Raw genomic sequence first — 7,382 nt, 5'->3', positions numbered from 1 at the left:
GTCGCCCGCCGCCTCGTGATTGGCTTAGGTCGCCAAGGTTCGGTGGGCCGAGACCCGGGAGACGACCAATGGCGAACCGCGCCGGGGATCGGACCAGGAACCCGCTGCTGTGATTGGCTGCGGGACCCGGGCCGCTCCTCCCTCTTCCCGCCGACGCGCGAGGAGGGGCTGGCCCGGGCCCGGGGTGCTGGTGGGGTAGGCTGCGTTTAGCCGCGCCGGGGGCGGCGGGCACTCAAGGTTCCCGGCCTTGGGGGCTGCAGAGCGCTCTCTCTTTTCTCCCTTAGGTGGCGCCTCCTGGAGACGCGCGTCTAGCAGTCACGCGTCGGGTTACCTCCCGAGAGTGGGAGGCGCACCAGGCCACGAGTCAGGCACCCCGCCGCCCCGCAGCTTCTTGGCAGGTCGTGTCACTCAGGGCAAGCTAGGCCAGTAAGGGCACCTTTTCATTTTTCGAGGTGCTTTCTCCATTTGAGCTACCTAGTAGTACTGGGTGGTGGGTAGTTTGTGAGCTCCGTCTTATACACGGGGACCCATCAGCCCTGAAAGGTGAAGACCCCCATGTGAACTCCAAAGGACTTTTAAAGTATAGAGGCCACCACTGGCGCCCTTCCACTTTTCCCACCATCGAGGGAGGCCTGGAGTTTAAAAAAAAAAAAGAAAAGAAAAGAAAAAAGAAGAAAAAAAAAAAAAAGGAAGGAATTCCAGCCAGTGTAAATAAATCTTTCAGGGCCAGGGTCCCTTTGCAGGCTCTGGGGTAAGGTGGTGAACAAAGCAGATGGCCGGCCCTCCTGGGGCAACCAGGAACAGCCCCTGCGCCCAGCTAAAACTTAAGTCTAGTGTGACTTCCATTTCTTCTGAAATTGTGGGAAGTTTTTTTGAGGTGTTTTATTTTAGACGCCAAACATGACCTACCAGGCCTTCTCTGTCTGGCTCTCCTGCCTTTTCAGTTTGCCTCTCTTTTCACCCTTACACGACACACATTTCTAGGAGGTTCCCTGTCTTTCCAGGCTCTTCATTTCAGCCTCTTTGGTTAAGGAGACACCTCAGGGGTACTTTTCCCATTTCCTTCACAGAGCTAGCATTTCTCAGCTCAGGCCCACCTCTGAAACTACATTTATGGCACTGGTCTACTTCAGGTACTCATAAAACAACGTGCATTATTCTATCATATTGTTTTATAATTGTCTCTTTATGTGTCTCTACCCCCATAGATTGAGCTTTAGGGCAAAAAAAAAAAAAAAAAAAAGCTTTTGTATTTCCTGTTTCTAGCACAGTAGACACACCAGAATGTGTTGACCAATGGCTGGGTAAAGAATGTAGGCAGAGGCTCAAGTATTCAACAATAATTGAAGGCCAAAGAGTGAGAGGTTGTTTGCACTGGACTTCAAAAGGGAATAGTCTAGACCTGTCTTACAAACAGCTTTGTATAGCTATGGTATATGGCTAACTCAAATTGAGAAACCCTTTAAGTATAAGACATACACTTGGTTTCAAAGACTTAGTACAAAAAAGATAGTGCAAAATACTTCATTAATATTTCCTTTATTAACTGTATGCTGAAATGATATGTTTTAATATATTGAATTGAGTAAAATAAAGTAGTAAAGTCATTGTCACCTTCTTTATTTACTTATAAAAATTTTTTTAGTTATAGATGGACACAGTACCTCCATTTATTTATTTATTTTTATGTGGTGCTGAGGATAAAACCTAGTGCCTCACGTGCTAGGCAAGTGCTCCACCACTGAGCAGCAACCCCAGCACCTTTATTAAGTTTTTAAAAGTGGCTACTAGGAATTTAAAATTTTCATATTTGTCTTGCATTTTATCTCTAGAAGCTGCAGTCCAGAGAAGGCATCTGCAGTGGGCAGAGGCGAGCCAATTATAGACGAGGTCTCTCCGTGGCTCCTGTTCAAATTCAAACGTTGAAACCAATGCTTTGCTTTGGAAATTAACTGTTCTGGGTAAAGTTGGGGCTGAACTAATCTGGAAACTAAAGTTCAGTTGAAAAATTAACCAGTGTTTAGTGTTTTGTAGGAGAAATAGTGGAAACTGCTGATTAATCAGGATTGTTTTACCCTTGGGAAGAGAACAAGACCCCAAAGTAGATAAAGCTGAGTTTTAGGAAACAATTCTCAAAACATAAAAGGAATGAAAAAGTACTCAGAACGTCATTTACCTCATGTACTCATTCTCCCTTCCTGCCTACCCTCCTTGGACTTCTGATTCTTCTTTTCTCTCTCCACAAACTCCAACCCTTTGAGTTGCTATTATATAGGCAAGTAAAAGTCACTGGTTGGGCCAATTTATTTTAAAATAACATACAATAAAACTTCTTATTTCTGTGTTTATTAATTTTAGCACATATTAGGGATTCCTGTAACTGCCACCACAGTGAAGGTACATCACCCCCAAACCTCCCTCCTGCTGCCTGTTCGAAATCCCCCCCAAGCTCCTGGCAGCTGCTGCTCTGTTCTTGGCCTTAATCGTTTTGTTTTTTTCCAGAAGGTCAAATAAATGATTAGATGAGAGCCAACTTGGAGCCCATTAATTTTTGCTAAAGTCAAAGCTTCTCTCTTTCATATGGAATCTACACATAATTGTACCTTATTTGCAGAGTTGATAACCCATGAAAACAGAATGTGTAGGAATAGGTTGTTCTGAGCAATAACTCTTCAGGTTAACTAGGAATTAAGCAAAATCCCTTTTCTAGTTTTTTCACGTTGCCATCTTTATGAATATATACCCATCTTTTGCAATATATACTCTAATGAACACAAGTTTTTTTAAATTAAGGAGCTCAATAAATACCAGAGTCCTAAGAAGCTGCATTTTCTTATATTTGTACAGTACAGTTACTGAAATCATTTGGTCTTTACAACCCCCATGAGGGGTGGCAATGCAGAGAACTATTGATCTGTTATTTTTAACAAATGGGGACATTAGGACTCAGAGAGGTTAAGTGATGTCTTGTGCTGAATGGTGAAGCCAAGATATGGCTCCCATTTTCTGGATCTTCCCAGCATATGAATCTACCCCTTGATTATTGTGTGAAACACAGTTTCCTGAGTTTCCCCTCCATAGATAAAAGTGAAAGTGGTATGATAGGAGTTCTTGTGTAGTTTGCAGACCAATTACATCAGAATGCTCGCTAAAATACAGATCCTTTATTCCACCCTATTCCACTGAATCTAAACCTCTAGCAGTGGGGCCCAAGAACCTGCTTTTAAAAAATGGTCTCAAGTTGTTCTTCTATGTGCTAAATTTAGGAGAATGGGCTGAGTGTATATTGACCCTGGAATGTCTCTAAGGATATTTCTCTTGTTTTTAAATAAAACCCCAATGGGGGGATTTCTTTTCACTTACAAAGTGAGGTTTATACCCAAAAGCCAAGTTTATCCAGAAAACTATAATAAGATAACTTCCAGATAATCAAGATTTTATTGGCCTAATCCAAGATGGCAGACTAGAGGGAGGCTGTGTTCCTTGTCCGTAACTCTGGTTTCAAGCAGAGGCTATCTGTTTCTTGATTGCTCACTGTCAGGCACCTATCATCCGCCATTTGCCTGCCTCTCGCCTGTCCATTGCCTGCCTTACACCTATCCATCACCCAATGCACAAGGTTCACCTCCCGATCATCCTACAACAATCAGCAAACTGATCGAGACCGCCAGTGGAGTACCAGCTGCCTGGAAGTTGCCTGGAAGTTCACTGTTACAGTACCTGCAGGTTTGATTACACGTGGCTGCCGCCATTTTGAGACAACAGCCAGGCCCCATAGGACCCCTGGCAGGACTGACCGAGCCCCGTCTCCAGGAGCCCTCAGCCCAACCGATCACTCCCTGCCTCTGGGACCCTCACATCGACTGCTCCCTGCCACCAGGACCCCTGGACCAACTGACTGCACCCTATCACCGGGACCCCAGACCGACTGATTGCAAGCAGCCTCCAGATCCCACAACCACAACAAACACACCTGACCTCCAGGACCCCTGCCTGACCAACCACATCCTGCCTCCAGGACCTCCTGCTGACCACGGCCATACCCTGAGCTGCAGCTCCCCATTTGCCAACACATTTGGAAGCCAGAGCAGCCATCTTGGATAATCCTGGAAGCCGTAGCTCCGATCTTTAGGTGGGGCAAAACCCATCCTGAGAGGCCTGCTGGAGGCTTGAAGCTCATTGTCAGGTACCTCTCATGCATCAGGCTACTGAACTCTGGGACGTTTCATTACTATATGACTGTTATACTGTAGATTTTCTTTTTTCTCCTTATTGAAAAAATTTAAGTTTTTATTTCTTTACTTTTCTTGCTCTCTTTTCCTTTTGTTTACCTGTTCCCTCACAGTCTCTTTCTCCCTTTTTTGCATGCTAACATCCAATTTCTTTTGATTATACTCTCACCCTTTCTATTATCTAGAACTTCTGTATATTCTTTTCTTATCCCATTAACAGCTACATTCTACATCCCTCTGCATCCTCTTTGTCCTCCATTTGAAACTGCAGACCTTATTGCAAATTTGTTTGTTTTACTGAAGATAATATTTGAACTCATTCTGTTTATTATGACAATTTTGTTATTGTCCTCATAGGGCCTATTTGGTCTAGGATTGCATAGTGTCTGAATTGGGCACTGCTAATATTGATTTCCCCTTAAAGAAAGGGTTTTGGAAACCTATAGGGCCACTATAAGCCTATGGGGGAAATCTGTAATACCCCAGATCTGCACTGCTAGAGGGGAAGATACATGAACAACATGAAAAAACAAGGGAAGAAAATGATTCAAACAAATCTAGATTCTATATTAATAGAATCCAATGACAGTATGTTAGAAGAAATGTCAGAAAAGGACTTCAGGTTATACATGATTAAGATGATTCACGAAGCAAAGGATGAGATAAGAGAGCAAATGCAGGCAATGAATGATAATACCAATAAGCTGAAAGAGCACCTGCAGGAAGCAAAAGATCATTTCAACAAAGAGATAGAGATTCTAAAAAAAAACCAAATGGAAATTCTTGAAATGAAGGAAACAATAAACCAAATAAAAAACTCAATGGAAAGCATCACCAAAAGACTAGACCACTTGGCAGACAGAACCTCAGACAATGAAGACAAAATATTTAATCTTGAAAATAAAGTTGACCAAACAGACAAGATGGTAAGAAATCATGAACAGAATCTCCAAGAACTATGGGACATCATGAAAAGACCAAATTTAAGAATTATTGGGATTGATGAAGGCACAGAGATACAAACCAAAGGAATGAACAACCTATTCAAATGAAATAATATCAGAAATTTCTCAAACCTGAAGAATGAAATGGAAAATAAAATACAAGAGGCTTACAGAACACCAAATGCACAAAATCACAACAGATCCACACCAAGGCACATTATAATGAAAATGCCTAACATTCAAAATAAAGATAGGATTTTGAAGGCCGCGAGAGAAAAACATCAGATTACATATAGGGGGAGACCAATACAGATAGCAACCAACTTCTCAACCCAGACTCTAAAAGCTAGAAGGACCTGGAACAATGTATTTCAAGCTCTGAAAGAACATGGTTGCCAACCAAGAATCCTATACCCAGCAAAACTAACCTTCAGATTGGAAGACAAAATAAAATCCTTCCATGATAAACAAAAGTTAAAAGAATTTACAAATAGAAAGTCTGCGCTACAGAATATTCTCAACAAAATATTCCATGAGGAGGAAATGAAAAACAACAATGTAGGTCAGCAAAGGGAGGAACTACCTTAGAGAAAAACCACTCAAAGGAGAAACCAAGCCAACTTAAAAACCAAAAATAAGTCAAATGACTGGGAATACAAATCATATCTCAATAATAACCCTGAACGTTAATGGCCTAAACTCATCAATCAAAAGACATAGACTGGCAGAATGGAAAAAAGAAAGACCCAACAATATGCTGCTTGCAAGAGACTCATCTCATAGAAAAAGACATCCACAGACTAAAGGCGAAAGGATGGGAAAAAAACCTACCATGCACATGGACTCAGTAAAAAAGCGGGGGGTTTTTATCCTTATATCAGATAAAGTGGACTTCAAGTCAAAGTTAGTCAGAAGGGATAAAGAAGGACATTTCATACTGCTTAAGGGAACCATAAATCAGGAAGACATAATGATAGTAAATATTTATGCCCCAAACAATGGTGCATCCCTGTACATCAAACAAATTCTTCTCAATTTCAGGAATCACATAGACCACAACATTATAATTCTGGGAGACTTTAACGCACCGCTGTCACCACTAGATAGATCTTCCAAACAAAAACCAACCAAAGAAACCATAGAATTCAATAACACAATCAATAACCTAGACTTAAAAGACATATATAGAATATTCCATCCATCAACGAGCAGATTCACTTTCTTCTCAGCAGCACATGGAAACTTCTCAAAAATAGACCATATGTTATGCCACAAAGCAGCCCTTAGGAAATGCAAAAAAAAGAGATACTGCCTTGTGTTCTATCAGATCATAATGGACTGAGAATAGAAATCAATGACAAAATAAAAAACAGAAATTACTCCAACACCTGGAGACTAAATAATATGCTATTGAATGAAACATGGATAACAAAAAACATCAGGGAGGAGATAAAAAAATTCTTAAAGGTCAATGAGAATGACAATACAACATATCAAAATCTCTGGGACACTATGAAAGTGGTACTAAGAGGAAAATTCATTGCATGGAGCACATTCCAGAAAAGAATGAAAAGTCAACAACTAAATGACCTAACATTACAGCTCAAAGCCCTAGAAAAAGAACAGAATAACAGCAAAAGTAGTAGAAAACAGGAAATAATTAAAATCAGAGCTGAAATCAATATAATTGAAACAAAAGAAACAATTCAAAAAATTGACAAAACAAAAAGTTGGTTCTTTGAGAAAGTAAACAAAATAGACAAACCCTTAGCCACACTAACAAAGAGAAGGAGCAAGAAGACTCAAATTACTAAAATTCGTGATGAAAAAGGAAATATCACGACAGACACCACTGAGATACAGAACATAATGAGAAGCTACTTTGAAAATCTGTATTCCAACAAAATAGAAACTACTGAAGACATTGACAAATTTCTAGAGACATATGCTCCTCCCAAACTGAACCAGGAGGACATACACAATTTAAACAGATCAATATCAAGCAATGAAATAGAAGAAGCCATTAAAAATCTACCATCCAAGAAAAGCCTAGGACCAGATGGATTCTCAGCCGAGTTCTACAAGACCTTCAAAGAAGAACTCATTCCAATACTTCTCAAAGTATTCCAGGAAATAGAAAAGGAGGGTACCCTACCAAACTCATTCTATGAAGCTAATATCACCCTCATACCCAAACCAGGCAAAG

The sequence above is a fragment of the Sciurus carolinensis genome, chromosome 1 (assembly GCF_902686445.1).
Source record: "Sciurus carolinensis chromosome 1, mSciCar1.2, whole genome shotgun sequence".
In the NCBI taxonomy this organism is placed as follows: Eukaryota; Metazoa; Chordata; class Mammalia; order Rodentia; family Sciuridae; genus Sciurus; species Sciurus carolinensis.
Note: the sequence above shows the minus strand (reverse complement) of the source record.